Genomic DNA, 13,900 nt, shown 5'->3' on the forward strand with positions numbered 1-13,900 from the left:
CATATTACACCGATCCTGGTCCAACTGCACTGGCGGCCAGTTAGTTTCGGGGCCCAATTCAAAGTGCTGGTTTTGACCTACAAAGCCTTAAATGGCCCAAGGCCACAATACCTCAAGGACCTCATCTTCCCATATGAACCTACCCGGACCCTGAGATCATCTTCCGAGGCCCTCCTTCGTGTGCTGCCTCCTTGAAAAGTCTGGAGGGTGGCAACACGAGAACAGGGCCTTCTCTGCAGTGGCTCCCCATCTGTGGAATGCTCTCCCCAGGGAGGTTCACCTGGCACCTTTATTATACAGCTTTAGGTGCCACATCAAAACGTTCCTTTTTAAACAGGCCTTTGGTTGATCTTATTGACATACAACACCCTTTTAGAATGTGGCTTGGGGGGGTGTATTGGGTTATTGCTTTTGATTTGATTTTATATGTTGTGGTCTTGTTGTGAACCACCCTGAGACCTCCGGGTATAGGGCGGTGTACAAGTTGAATTAATAATAATATAATAATAGGCCTAGAGTTTGAACCTCCCTGTGCACAGGCCCCAATAAGTCGCTGCATCACATTGGAAGAGACACGGGTTCAGGTAAGAAACATTGAGTGCTTGACAATGGGCAGGGTATGATCAGTTGCAGATCAACTTGTGCACTGCTCAGTGAACAGGGAGAGGAAGGGATGTGCAGTCAAAAGACACAGGAAAAGCAGCATTCAATGCACATTTGAGTTTAAAATGTGAACGTCGCCAGAGAAACTTAAGCACCACCTGAAAGTACGTAGGAGTAAAGCTGAACCAGAGCACTCTGCTGCCATCTGGTGGACTTCAATAAGCAACATCGGAGACCACTTATTCCTGTTAAATGTGATTTATTTATTTTTTGTGGGGTGGGTGGGTGGATGAAATACTTACGACTTCTCAACACATGAGAATGTACACCCCATATTTTGAGCCACTAGCTTTCAAAATGTCCAGTTATCCTCAAGGGGAAAAAATAGTTGCTAACTCTGGTTTTGTTGTGACTTACAATGCCAGAAATGAAGGAGGCCAAGGCCTGTGGCATGGAGGCGCATGATGCGACCCATTTGCTGAAGCTAAGCAGGTCTAGGCCTGGTCAGTGTTTGGATGGGAAACCTCCTGCCCCCATGCACATCACTTCAGAGTTGCATGATGAAGTAAAATAAGCAAATCTCTGTGCACTGTTACCCTAAATAGTAGATTCACGCCTCTTTCACTGCCAGCCCCTTCCAGCTCATCTCCTTGCATAATCCCTGGCCATTGGCCACGCTAACTGGCGGTGATGGGAGTTGCAAGTCCAACTATAGAGGACCTTACGTTGGTCTGGAGGGATGGAAGAATAGAGAACACAACCAAAACTACGCCACAGTCTTATAGTGAGGATAGAACGTGGGTGACAAAGGGGGTAGGTAATGTGCTGAGCAGCACAGAGGAAGGACTGCATATAAATACAATAAATTTAAAAAGGAGGAATCTTCCCTATTCGGTCTGCCATTCTACCTTAGAAGAGGAAGTCTCATTCAAAGGTACAAACTGGGACCCCAAGGCCCAGGTTGTGTCCAGCGGAAGAAGCAAATATGGGCATTGGTCACAGGGATGCCATTCCTAAGTGGTGTCCAATGTCACTCCCTTGTCACCCAAAGCTGTGGAGTCTTGCTGGGAGGGGACTGTTCTGGGCCAGGGCTTCAGGACTCCTGCTCTAGATAATAATAATAATAATAATAATAATAATAATAATAATAATAATAATAATAATAATTTTATTTATACCCTGCCCTTCCCAATCAAGAACGGGCTCAGGGCGGCTAACAACAAAAATATAAAAAACAAGCATAAAATAAACAATTCCATTAAAATACAGATTAAATACAATGTTAAAATTCAATTTTAAAATGGGAATCTACAAGTGGAACCTCATTTAAATATCTGTAGGATAAAACCTTAGGGGAGGGTAGCACCAGGGTCAGACTGAGTCAGTCCAAAGGCCAAGCGGAACAGCTCTGTCTTGCAACTCCCGTTGGGCCCTAGTCTCCTGAGAGAGAGCTTTCCACCAGGTCGGGGCTAGTACTGAGAAGGTCCTGGTCCTGGTCGAGGCCAGTCTAACCACCTCGTGACTCGGGAACTCCAGTATGTTATTATTTGTGGACCTTAATGTCCTCTGTGGGGCATACCGGGAGAGGCGGTCCCGCAGGTACGAGGGTCCTAAACTGCATAAGGTTTTAAAGGTCAAAACCAGCACCTTAAACCTGACCCTGTACTCCACCGGGAGCCAGTGCAGCTGGTAAAGCCCTGGATGAATGTGATCCCGCGGCGAGGACCCCGTAAGGAGTCTTGCCGCGGCATTCTGCACCCGCTGGAGTTTCTGGGTCAGTTTCAAGGGCAGCCCTGCGTAGAGCGAGTTACAATAATCAAGCCTAGAGGTGACCATCACCCTCCTTCCTCCCTCTTCAGGCAGGGACAAAATTGCCATCCACTTTGCTGCTGCTGCTGCTGCTGCTGCTGCTGCTGCTGCTTTCACCTTTTATTCTTCCCATTTTCAATCCTCTGCTGCCATCCAGCGGCCCTCTTGTGGACACACAGCTTTCGTTTCTTCTGCTTTTCCTCTGGGGTGACAATAACATTCATTCAGCCTTTTTTGGTTGTGCATTTATATTCCTCCACAGACTTCAAGGGCTGTACCTGGTTCTCCCCCTCGTTTTGGGAGGGAACTGGTTCTCACAATAACCCTGTAGGTTAGGCAGAGAGACAGTGACTGGCCCAAGGTGAGTGAGGATTTGAACTCAGAACTCCGAGGCCGGAGCACTCTTAGCCACTAAAGTAGTCACCACAGCCATTTCTTTGCGGCAATGAAGGATAGAGGAGGGCTTCTTTACACTTACTTCTCCACAACTGTTCTTTTGCATATCCAGGGCCAGGGAATTTTTTTTAATTAGACATCCTATTTCCCCCCACCCTTTTAGGTTCAAGGACAAAATGGCAAAACATTTAAGTTTATTTTCCTGCAACAATTATGACCTTGATGCTTAAAGGACCAAAACAAAAAACTCATAAGCAATAAAATGAACTTGAAGATGACCTAAAAATCATTCAAAATTAACGTAATTCCACCCAGCCATTATGGCCACTACTGTCTGGCATAGTTGGAGATTTTTGAGGTACTGCATTTAAATTTGTTAAACCAAACCAGTTCATTCCAACCACTAGTCAGCGGAATATTGGCTGAAGAGCAAACGATCAGTTCTGTTGTGGATTTCCCTCCATGTTCCTTTGGAAATCCTTGTTTTTTGGGTAAGGGCTAGAGTTTAGGGCTGCGCGCCAAATTTGGCTGAATCCTAACCCCTTACCAAAATCAAGCAGATCCACTTCAGCTGAGTTGGGTGGAGATAAAAAAAAAGGTAAAGGAAAAGTACCCCTGGACGGTTAAGTCCAGTCAAAGGCGACTCTGGGATTGTGGCGCTCATCTCGCTTTTAGGCCGAGGGAATTGGCATTTGTCTGCAGATAGCTTTCCGGGTCATGTAGCCAGCACGATTAAACCACTTCTGGCGCAATGAGACACCGTGACGGAAACCAGAGTGCACGGAAATGCCGTTTACCTTCCTGCTGCAGCAGTACCTATTTATCTACTCGCACTGGTGTGCTTTCGAACTGCTAGGTTGGCAGGAGCTGGAACAGAGCAACGGGAGCTCACCCAGTCTCAGGGATTTGAACCGCTGATATTCTGATTAGCAAGCCCAAGAGGCTCAGTGGTTTAGACCCCAGCACTACCCGCGTCCCACTTGGGTGGAGATCATAACTGTCAAGTCTCCCGTTTTTCGCGGGAAACCCCCGGATTTTAATCTGTTTCCTGCTGTTATCCCGAATAGAAAAAAAAATCCCACAAATCCCCCGATTTCCTACCTGTCAGGGAGGCTTCTTCTGGACATGCACAGAACCAATTTCAGGTGCTGCTCTGCCCATGTCTGGGCACCGGAAATCGGGCAGAGCGGCACCGGAGGTTGCTTCTACGCATGTCCAGACATGCGTAGAAGTGACTTCTGGTGCCGTGCTGCTGCTGATCCCGGATTTTGCAATGGGAGACTTGGCAGCTATGGTGGAGCCCTAGGTTGGGTCGAGTCACCTGGAGCAATCTGGGCCCTGTCACAAGGTGAGGCAGCAGTCAGGAAGCAGAGGCAGGCTGCCCCAGCAGGATTAAACCCTCCTGCCCACAGTGTGGTTGGGAGGGAGGGAACAGAACTCAGTGTCTCCTTGCTTCCCCTCCCAAATGTATTTTTAATTCAAAGCCCTAATTAAACACGAGCCCCATCCTTGAATCGATGTGGGGGCAGATCCAGATCAGGCATGATTTCCCCTGGGTTGTGGCCCTGTTCACAACCCTTATAGATATTGCAGAGATAGTGTGCATGGTTCCTCTGTGATTTCACCTTTGCATTGTGAGGTCAGGTGGGGTCTTGAAGCCACCAGAGCTGCATGGGGAGGGCTCCTTTCATTCCACATAACAAAAGCCACGGCAGAGCCTCCGTCCCAAACAGCACCCTGGGGGGCTGATGGGGAGTGTTCCTTCCCAAGTTGGGCTCAGCCAGGCAACATCCAGCAGCCCAAGAAGACCAGAGAAACAGCTGGACCTGTTTGACTGCTGTTGGCCAAGGATTTGTTGTGCTGTGAGTATGGGGGAAGTGAAGGAGGAAGACAGTGAAGGCGACATGAGATTTGATGTTTCAACTAATGCGCCATTGGAGGGACGCGGGTGGCACTGTGGTCTAAACCACTGAGCCTCTAGGGCTTGCTGATCAGAAGGTTGGCAGTTCGAATCCCCGTAACGGAGTGAGCTCCCGTTGCTCTGTCCCAGCCAACCTAGCAGTTGAAAAGCACGCCAGTGCAAGTAGATAAATAGGTACCACTGTGACGGGAAGGTAGACGGCGTTTCCGTGCGCTCCGGTTTCCTTCACGGTGTTCCGTTGTACCAGAAGCGTAAGTTATGCTGGCCACTTGACCCAGAAAGCTGTCTGTGGACAAATGCCGGCTCCTTCGGCCCAAAAGCGAGATGAGCAATGCAACTCCATGGTCTCCTTTGACTGGACTTAACCATCCAGGTGTCCTTTACCTTTTTACCTTTACCATTGGGTGGACATCTTCAGAAGATTCACTGCCACAAGCCACAGGGCATGGGTGGTTTTTGTCATAGGAACCCAAGAAGCTGCCTTATGCTGACCACTGGTCTGGCTAGCTCAGGCACCCCCAAACTTTGGCCCTCCAGATGTTTTGGACTAAAATTCCCATCTTCCCCGACCACTGGTCCTGTTAGCTAGGGATCATGGGAGTTGTAGGCCAAAACATCTTGAGGGCCGCAGTTTGGGGGTGCCTGGTCTAGCTCATTGCTTTTCAACCTTGAATCCCCAGATATTGCTGGATGGCAACTCTGATCCCCAGAAAGTTTAGCCAATGGTTGGGGATGATAGGAGTTGTAGTCCAACATCATATAGAGATCCAAGTTTGAAGATGGCTGATCTCACACACTTCTGGCCATGTCTTCTGAGTTTTGGACAAAGGTGTCTCCCAGCCCTGCTTGGAGATGTTGGGGGTTGAACCTGGGACCTTTGACATGCAAGGCAGATGCTCTACCGCTGAGCTACGGCCCCAACAGTAGATTTCTATGTGGATATTATTATCCTTAGTCAATGTAAGATTAAAGTTTGCTTGTTGGTGCAGCTAACCTCATTCAAGGTTTCATTTCTACTCCCCAACCAATTTCAATTCAGAGTTAATGCCTGTCATGGCGCCATCAGACAAGGTATGTCCAGAGTGAGGAATTACCATATTACCATATACCCCTCCCCACCATCTGACTATACATAAGGGTCTGGTGACTTCTGTTTCAGTGTATCTGAAGAAGTGTGCATGCACATGAAAGATCATACCAATGACAAACTTAGGTGGTCTCTAAGGTGCTACTGGAAGGAATATTTTTTGTTTGTTTGTTTCGACTATGTCAGACCAACACCTACCTGTAACTCATATTTTTCTGTGTATAAGACGATGCTTTTGCTAAAAAAAATTAGGCAAAAATTGGGTGTTGTATTATACATGGAGAGTGAATGCAGAGGGGGGCGCGTGCGATTAATGGCAGCAGCAAACAGGAGATTGGCAGTGGTGATTGGGCGGGTGGTTGGTGGCTGTGGCAAGGCAGGCAGAAGATTGGCAGCTGTGGCAAGTAGGCGGGTGAGCTGTTGGTGGTGGCGAGCGGGCAGACAGTTGGCAGCTTTGGCGAGTTGTGCGATCGACAGTGGCTGTGGCAAGGGGTCAGCAGTGGCGGGCAGGCGGGTGAGTGATTGGTGGAAATGACCTCCCCCACTCCCCCCAAAAGCTAAACAACTTAATTTCTTAATTTGGGGTTAATGAACTACTCCAGGCACGCCTGGAAGAACAGGACCATTTGGATCCCTTCCAGCTGGGATTCAGGCCTCATCATGGGACTGAAACTGCTCTGTTCGCACTGGTTGATGATCTCCGGCGGGCTAGGGAGAAAGGTGAGAGCTGCTTCCTAGTCCTGCTGGATCTCTCAGCGGCTTTTGACACCATCGACCATAACATCCTTCTGGACCGTCTAGAGGGTTTGGGAGCTGGGGGCACTGTTATACAGTGGTTCCGCTCCTTCCTCCTGGGCCGTGTTCAGAAAGTGGTGGTGGGGGATGAGTGTTCAGACGCTTGGGCTCTCACTTGTGGGGTGCCTCAGGGTTCTGTCTTCTCCCCCCATGCTTTTTAACATCTACATGCAGCCGCTGGGAGAGATCATCAGGCGGTTTGGGCTGGGTGTTCATCAGTATGCGGACGATACCCAGCTCTACCTCTCTTTCAAATCAGAACCAGTGAAGGCAGTGAAGGTCCTGTGTGAGTGCCTGGAGGCGGTTGGAGGATGGATGGCGGCTAACAGATTGAGGTTGAATCCCGACAAGACAGAAGTACTGTTTGTGGGGGACAGGAGGCGGGCAGGTGTGGAGGATTCCCTGGTTCTGAATGGGGTAACTATGCCCCTGAAGGACCAGGTGTGCAGCCTGGGAGTCATTTTGGACTCACAGCTGTCCATGGAGGCGCAGGTCAATTCTGTGTCCAGGGCAGTTGTCTACCAGCTCCATCTGGTATGCAGGCTGAGACCCTACCTGCCTGCAGACTGTCTAGCCAGAGTGGTGCATGCTCCCGCTTGGACTACTGCAATGCGCTCTACGTGGGGCTACCTTTGAAGGTGACTCGGAAACTACAACTAATCCAGAAAGCGGCAGTTAGAGTGGTGACTGGGAGCGGCCGCTGAGACCACATAACACCAGTCTTGAAAGATCTACATTGGCTCCCAGTACGTTTCCGAGCACAGTTCAAAGTGTTGGTGCTGACCTTTAAAGCCCTAAATGACCTCGGTCCGGTATACCTGAAGGAGCATCTCCACCTCCATCATTCTTCCCGGACACTGAGATCCAGCACCGAGGGCCTTCTGGCGGTTCCTTCATCGAGAGAAGCCAAGTTGCAGGGAACTAGGCAGAGGGCCTTCTCGGTGGTGGCGCCTGCCCTGTGGAACGCCCTCCCAACAGATGTCAAAGAGGAAAACAACTACCAGACTTTTAGAAGACGTCTGAAGGCAGCCCTGTTCAGGGAGGCTTTTAATGTATAATAGATTATTGTGTTTTATTTTTCTGTTGGAAGCCTCCCAGAGTGGCTGGGAAAACCCAGCCAGATGGGCGGGGTATAAATAATAAATTATTATTATTATTTATTATTAAAAAATTAGGGGTTGTCTTATACATGGGGGCGTCTTATACATGGGAAAATAAGGCAACTCTTTACTATCAAAAGTAAACTTACTTTTGATAGGGGTGCTAATTCCAAGGAGCCTTGGGGCACCCATACAAAAAATTCTGTGGGTGCCCGGCCTCTTGCCACCAACACCCCGCCACATGCTGTCTGCCGCCACCACCGGATGGGATTAACCCTTATGCAAGATACGCACATGCTTAGGGCATCAAGGGAAGAGGAGCACCACACAAATCTTCCACTGCTGGATTTTTAACATCAATAGTCACAAATTGCTCAGTGGAGCCAGGCAACTGCACTGCAGGGGGTTAGAGGAGATGGCCATGGGGGGGGGGGACCTCCCAGTGCTACGGGTCTATTGTTCTATGACAATTCTGTGCTGCCCCCTGCTGGTGGAAGGGGACCTTTGCTTCTGCTGCAGAAGATCTTTAGGATCACACTGACTGGATTGTGCCATTTTTGAGGACTGGGAAGGGGACAGATTTCCCTTGCCCCAGCCCATTTCATACTCGCAGCTGCCACATCCATGGGAGGGGGTGGACAGGCTTCCACCCCAGCCTGTCTTGCCATTTCAGGCCAAATGACTTTTCTTTTCTTTCCAGGCCAAAGGATTTTCAGGTCCATTGCACTTTATTTATTTTGTTGTTGTTGTTTGTTGCTATTTGCCTCCAAAGCAGCTCCAACTCCATGTTGTGTGCTGTGCTGGCTTGGGGGGGGGGGGGCGTTGGGCGGAACAAATTGCTCAGTGGAGCTATTCATTTTCTTATTTGAAATATACAGTGGAACCTCGGTTTTCGATCGTCTCAGAAGTCGGACGTTTCGGCTTTCGAACGCCGAAAACCTGGAAGTAACTGCTTCGGTTTTTGAACATTTTGGAAGTCGAACGGTCTTCCGGAACGGATTTCGTTTGAAAACCGAGGTTCCACTGCATTAAAACTTGAGAACTATGCAACGAGGCAGGCTGAATTCTTTATCTTTACTAAGTATAGAAGCAGATGTGTTATGTAAGGTTCGTTTTGAAGATCTGATCGAAGACTGCGATTGGAAAACGTAGGGTGGGAAATTAAAATATGAATAAAGTGGAAGTATACCAAAACAATTGTCAAAGTTGGAAACAGAATTGTTACAACCAAAAACAAAAATACTTTCCAGAATGTATAAGCTATTGCTTGAGTGGCATACGAAAGATGAACAAACAAAAAATGTCATGATACTTTGGGCAAAGGATGTGGGACATAATATTTTGATGGAAGATTGGGAAAGATTATGGAAACAGAACTTGAAATTTACTGCGTGTAATCTTTTAAGAGAAAATATAATGAAGATGATGTAGAGATGGTATCTTATGCCCACTAGTAAGGGATTTCTGGGAGAAGATTTATAATGAACTAAAGAGAGTGTTGAAAAACACATTTACAGTGGAACCTCGGTTTATGAACACCTCGGTTTACGAATTTTGGTTTATGAACGCTGCCGACCCATCTGGAACGGATTAATTCACTTTCCATTACTTACAATGGGAAAGTTCGCTTCAGTTTATGAACACTTCAGTTTAAGTACTCCGTGGACTGTCTGGAACAGATTAATCCACTTTCCATTACTTTCAATGGGAAAGTTCGCTTCAGTTTATGAACGCTTCAGTTTATGAACGGACTTCCGGAACTAATTGTGTTCATAAACCGAGGTACCACTGTATTAAGAAGCCAGAATCCTTTCTACTGGGTACAGTTGGAAAAGAGATTCCCAAGAAAGATGTAACTTTTTTTTCTGTATGCCACAACGGTGGCAAGAGTATTATTAGATAAGATAAGAACTGGAAGACTCAAGAACTACCAACAGTGGAAGATTGGCAAATGAAAATGATGGAGTACATGGAACTTGCTGAAATGACCGAGAGACTACATGACCGGGGAGAAGAAGCGACAGAAGAAGATTGGAAAGATTTTAAAGTTTATTTTAAAAAATATGGTAAAATTGTATATTGAGTTTAGATTTAGAAGTTCATAGAAACTGTGGGTATGAGAATTATGTTAAATAAATTGATGTATGTGAGACTAGAAATAGGAAGGAGTTTTAAACAATGGATTGGAAATTGCTAAAGATGAATGAGAAATGAACCGCAGATAGGGGGATCTCGAGGAAGTCCCCCCCTTTACAATGTTAATGGAAAAGAAGGATTATGGTATTTTGATTTATGTGTTTTTTATTGTTATTTTTATTGTTATTTTTCTTGTTATTTCTGTTTGTATTTGTTGTGTTTAAATTGTTGTGTTTATTTGCAAATTCAATAAAAATTATTTGAAAAAAAGGAAGTATACCAAAACAAAAAACAAAAAACCACCACATTATTTTCCATCCTACCGCAGTTTTCATTTCACCAAAATCCTTCAAGTGATTAGGGCCTCTAAAAGTCTATATCTGCCCCTGGTAGCCCTGCCACAGATGGTAAGAAACGGAGGTTTAACCCTGTTGTGTAACCAACTCTATGTTACAGGGGCAAGCCAGAGGCTGGAAGGAGAATTTCCGCTATCGGAACCTGCGCCTTTCCAGTGCCACGCTCCGTAGGCTGGAGACAGCTCTCTTGGAGCTGACGTCTCAGGATTTCAAGAATTCCTATGAATGGGAGAAGTTCCAGCTCTGGCTCCAGGAGGTCATGTACGCAGAGTGGTGGCTGGATCAAGCAGCCCGTGAGATCAAGCGCCGATGGAAAAACCTAACAATGTTCTGAGGGGCCATAGGGGGGGAAGTTTGAAGGGATAAATTGTGCGTTTTGCTGGACAATAAAGATCTGAGAGCTAAGCCTTCGTTCTGGGCCATTTTGATTACATTGTTGGTCCCTCGCCATACATTTTGTGGTTGGGCGTCTTCAAATCAAAGGTGGGGATCAAGGGCCGCAAACTTTTCAAGGGGCCACACGCCAGTAGTCAGAAGGGCCAGGAACAAAATGGGGCAAACTTTGCACAGTAGACTAGTTTCTACACGTAATTTGCCCTCCCTATGCTCCTTCCAGACAAGTAAGAGCTATTTTCAGAGTTCAAGAACACATTCCAGCCAGGCCAAAAAACACTCAAGGAGAGTGAGGGGTTTGAGTCCTGAGGGCCAATGCTCTAGTTTCTCTTGTATAGACTCTGGTAAATTCCAGGTTAGATTGCGGAAATGTGTTATACATGGGGCTGCCTTTGAAGACAGTTCCGAAATGACCCCTCAGACTTCCATGTCATAGGTCATCCCCTAAAAGCAGGGATAGGGAACGTCTGTCCCTGCTGACCTCTCTGTTTGGTCTTTAGAGCTCTCTCAAGGACGCATCTCTCACTGCCCCCAAGTGGGTTTCCCCTGGCCGGATTGTGCCCTTGAACTTTGCTTGCCTGGATGAATCTCCCGTTGAGATTCCTGCATTGCAGGGAGTTGGGCTAGGTGACTTTCAGGGTCCCTTCCAACTCTATGGTTCTATGGGGACAAAAAGAGATGCATTGAAACCAGCCTCCTAAACCAGAGTAACATTTGCATAGTCACCCCGCCCACTTTTGCCTCTGGCCCTGCCATGTGGCCCTTGGAAGGTCTCTCTGAAGCCAAGGCGGCCCTCAGGCAGTAAAAAGTTCCCCACTCCTGCTTTTCAGACAAAATAAAAATAAGGATTGTGTTGGTCCGACAAGGGGCGGGCGGATTCCTCTTCATGCAGACAGCCCGAATTCTACAGCTCTTGAAGAGGTTGGAGTCAAGGCCGTAGGTCTCAATGTCTCCTTGGCAGCGACCAGCTGAGGTCACAATGGCTCCATCCCCACCACAGCCCTCAGCCCCAGTGGTGGTAGCCACACAGGGGAAAGCTGGAGAAAGGGGAGAAGGGCATCTCCCAGCAAGAGGGGGTGAGCCCCCTGGAATGGGGAACTGGGCCTCCGGAAGGAAGCTGGAGGCAACAGGCGATGAAGAACCTAAGTCGGAGAAAGCAGACAGGGGAAGTCAGGGGTTGATGAAGTTCTTTAGGAGAGGCCAATGGGCAGTGAGTATTGGGGTATGGAAGTGGCATTGCAGGGACGTTGGGTCTCAAGGGCCTTTCTCGTGTGCCTCCTCCTTGAGAGGGTGGAAGCACGAGAACGAGGCCTTCTCTGCAGTGGCTCCCTGTCTGTGGGATTCTCTCCCCAGGGAAGTTGGTCTTCATTATACACCTGTAGGCACCAGGCAAAAACGTTCCTTTTTTAACCAGGCCTTTGTTTGATCTGATTGACATCCTATGCCCTTTTAAAATGTGGTGGTTTTGGAGGGGTGTGCTATTCAGTCATTGTTTTTCTTTTGATTATATATTTTGTGGGTTTATATTTTGATTTTGTTCCGTGAACTGCCCTGAGACCTTAAGCTATAGGGCGGTATATAAATTCAATAAATAATAATAATAATAATAATAATAATAATAATAATAATAATAATAGCAGCAGCAGCTTCTTAGGCCACATTCTCACCCTCTAGATTGGGCATGTCCAAAGTCCGTTCAAGGGGCCCGCCGGTCGGTTTAATCCGGCCCCTTTGGCAGTTTATTTCCAGGGGTAAAATCCTTTTAAAAAAAACCCTCAACAACTTCAGTCCTTAAAAAAAAGCTCAATAACTTTTAAAAAAGGTCAACAATTTTGGTTGGCCCTTTGGTTGGCCCTCACAGTCCTTCACTTCATCAAATCTGGCCCTCTTTGAAAAAAGTTTGGACACCACTGCCCTAGATTAACATGCCTTCCAACATTCCACAGAAGAAAACAGGGACATTTCTCACTGCCCCATAACTGACACCAGGGACACCATCTAAAGGGAAACCAGGGGGCTGAGGGCGCCCAAAATTTTCAAAGGAGGAGGCTGGGCCCCCTCAAAATTAACCCAGCGGCCGTGTGTGTGTGTGTGCCCTGTGGTGTACTTGCATCACACATACAAGCTGTGGGGCATGTGCACAACACATCAACATGTCACGGGGTCTGCACACATAAGACATGCTTACATCATGCACCCCGGCTCCCCCAATCATGCGGGCAAGGGTGCATGCTTGACTCAACCTTCCTTTTTCTGTGTGCCCCCGCAGAGCATTTTCTATCATAGAATCATAGAATCATAGAGTTGGAAGAGACCACAAGGGCCATCCAGTCCAACCCCCTGCCGAGCAGGAAACACCATCAAAGCATTCCTGACATATGCCTGCCAAGCCTCTGCTTAAAGACCTCCAAAGAAGGAGACTCCACCACACTCCTTGGTAGCAAATTCCACTGCCGAACAGCTCTTACTGTCAGGAAGTTCTTCCTAATGTTTAGGTGGAATCTTCTTTCTTGTAGTTTGAATCCATTGCTCCGTGTCCACTTCTCTGAAGCAGCAGAAAACAACCTGTTTTCCCCAAACCACCACATTTTAAAAGGGCATAGGATGTCAATCAGAAGGACGAGTGCCACACGCCCTCCACCGTCCTGAGAAAATCTCCTTAATTCTGATTTCATTTTATTCTTTGCTAGATTTACAAAGAAAAACACACACACACACACACACACAAACCAATAAATTAATTTTAGAAAGGGGCAAGAAATTTGTGATTGCGGGAGGTGCACAACTGAACATTGGTCTTCCCCACAGGAGGTATGAAGCAAAAATACTAATGGTGAATTTAATATTTTGCATTTTTAAAAAAATCTTTAAATGGAGATCTTTAACAGAAAATGCATAAACATTAGAAGCATGAGAACATATTTAATTTTTGAAGCACATTTGTCAGGAGAACCCAAGTCAATATTTTTCTTTTTTGTTTCTCTTGCTGCAATTTGTCTGCTTTGAGTTAAACTGAATATCACTAGAGGCTGCAATTTATTGTTAAAGAGAAGGTCAAAGTGCATTTATTGGGCTGTCCTATGCACACATGAAGATGACTCCCATTCATATTGATTATTTTGAGTTAAAAACACCACTTCCTTAACACCCATTGCTCACCTCAATGCTTGAAAAGTGTATGTGTGTGTAAAATGAAGTGGAATGGTTTCATTTCAAATTATGTCAGACTCAATCTAGCATGTAGTTAGTTCACTCACCTTCTTTATAACAGCATAAGTGATTTTGTAACAAACTGAAACGATTG

Source organism: Zootoca vivipara, chromosome 13 (assembly GCF_963506605.1).
Source record: "Zootoca vivipara chromosome 13, rZooViv1.1, whole genome shotgun sequence".
Taxonomy (NCBI): domain Eukaryota; kingdom Metazoa; phylum Chordata; class Lepidosauria; order Squamata; family Lacertidae; genus Zootoca; species Zootoca vivipara.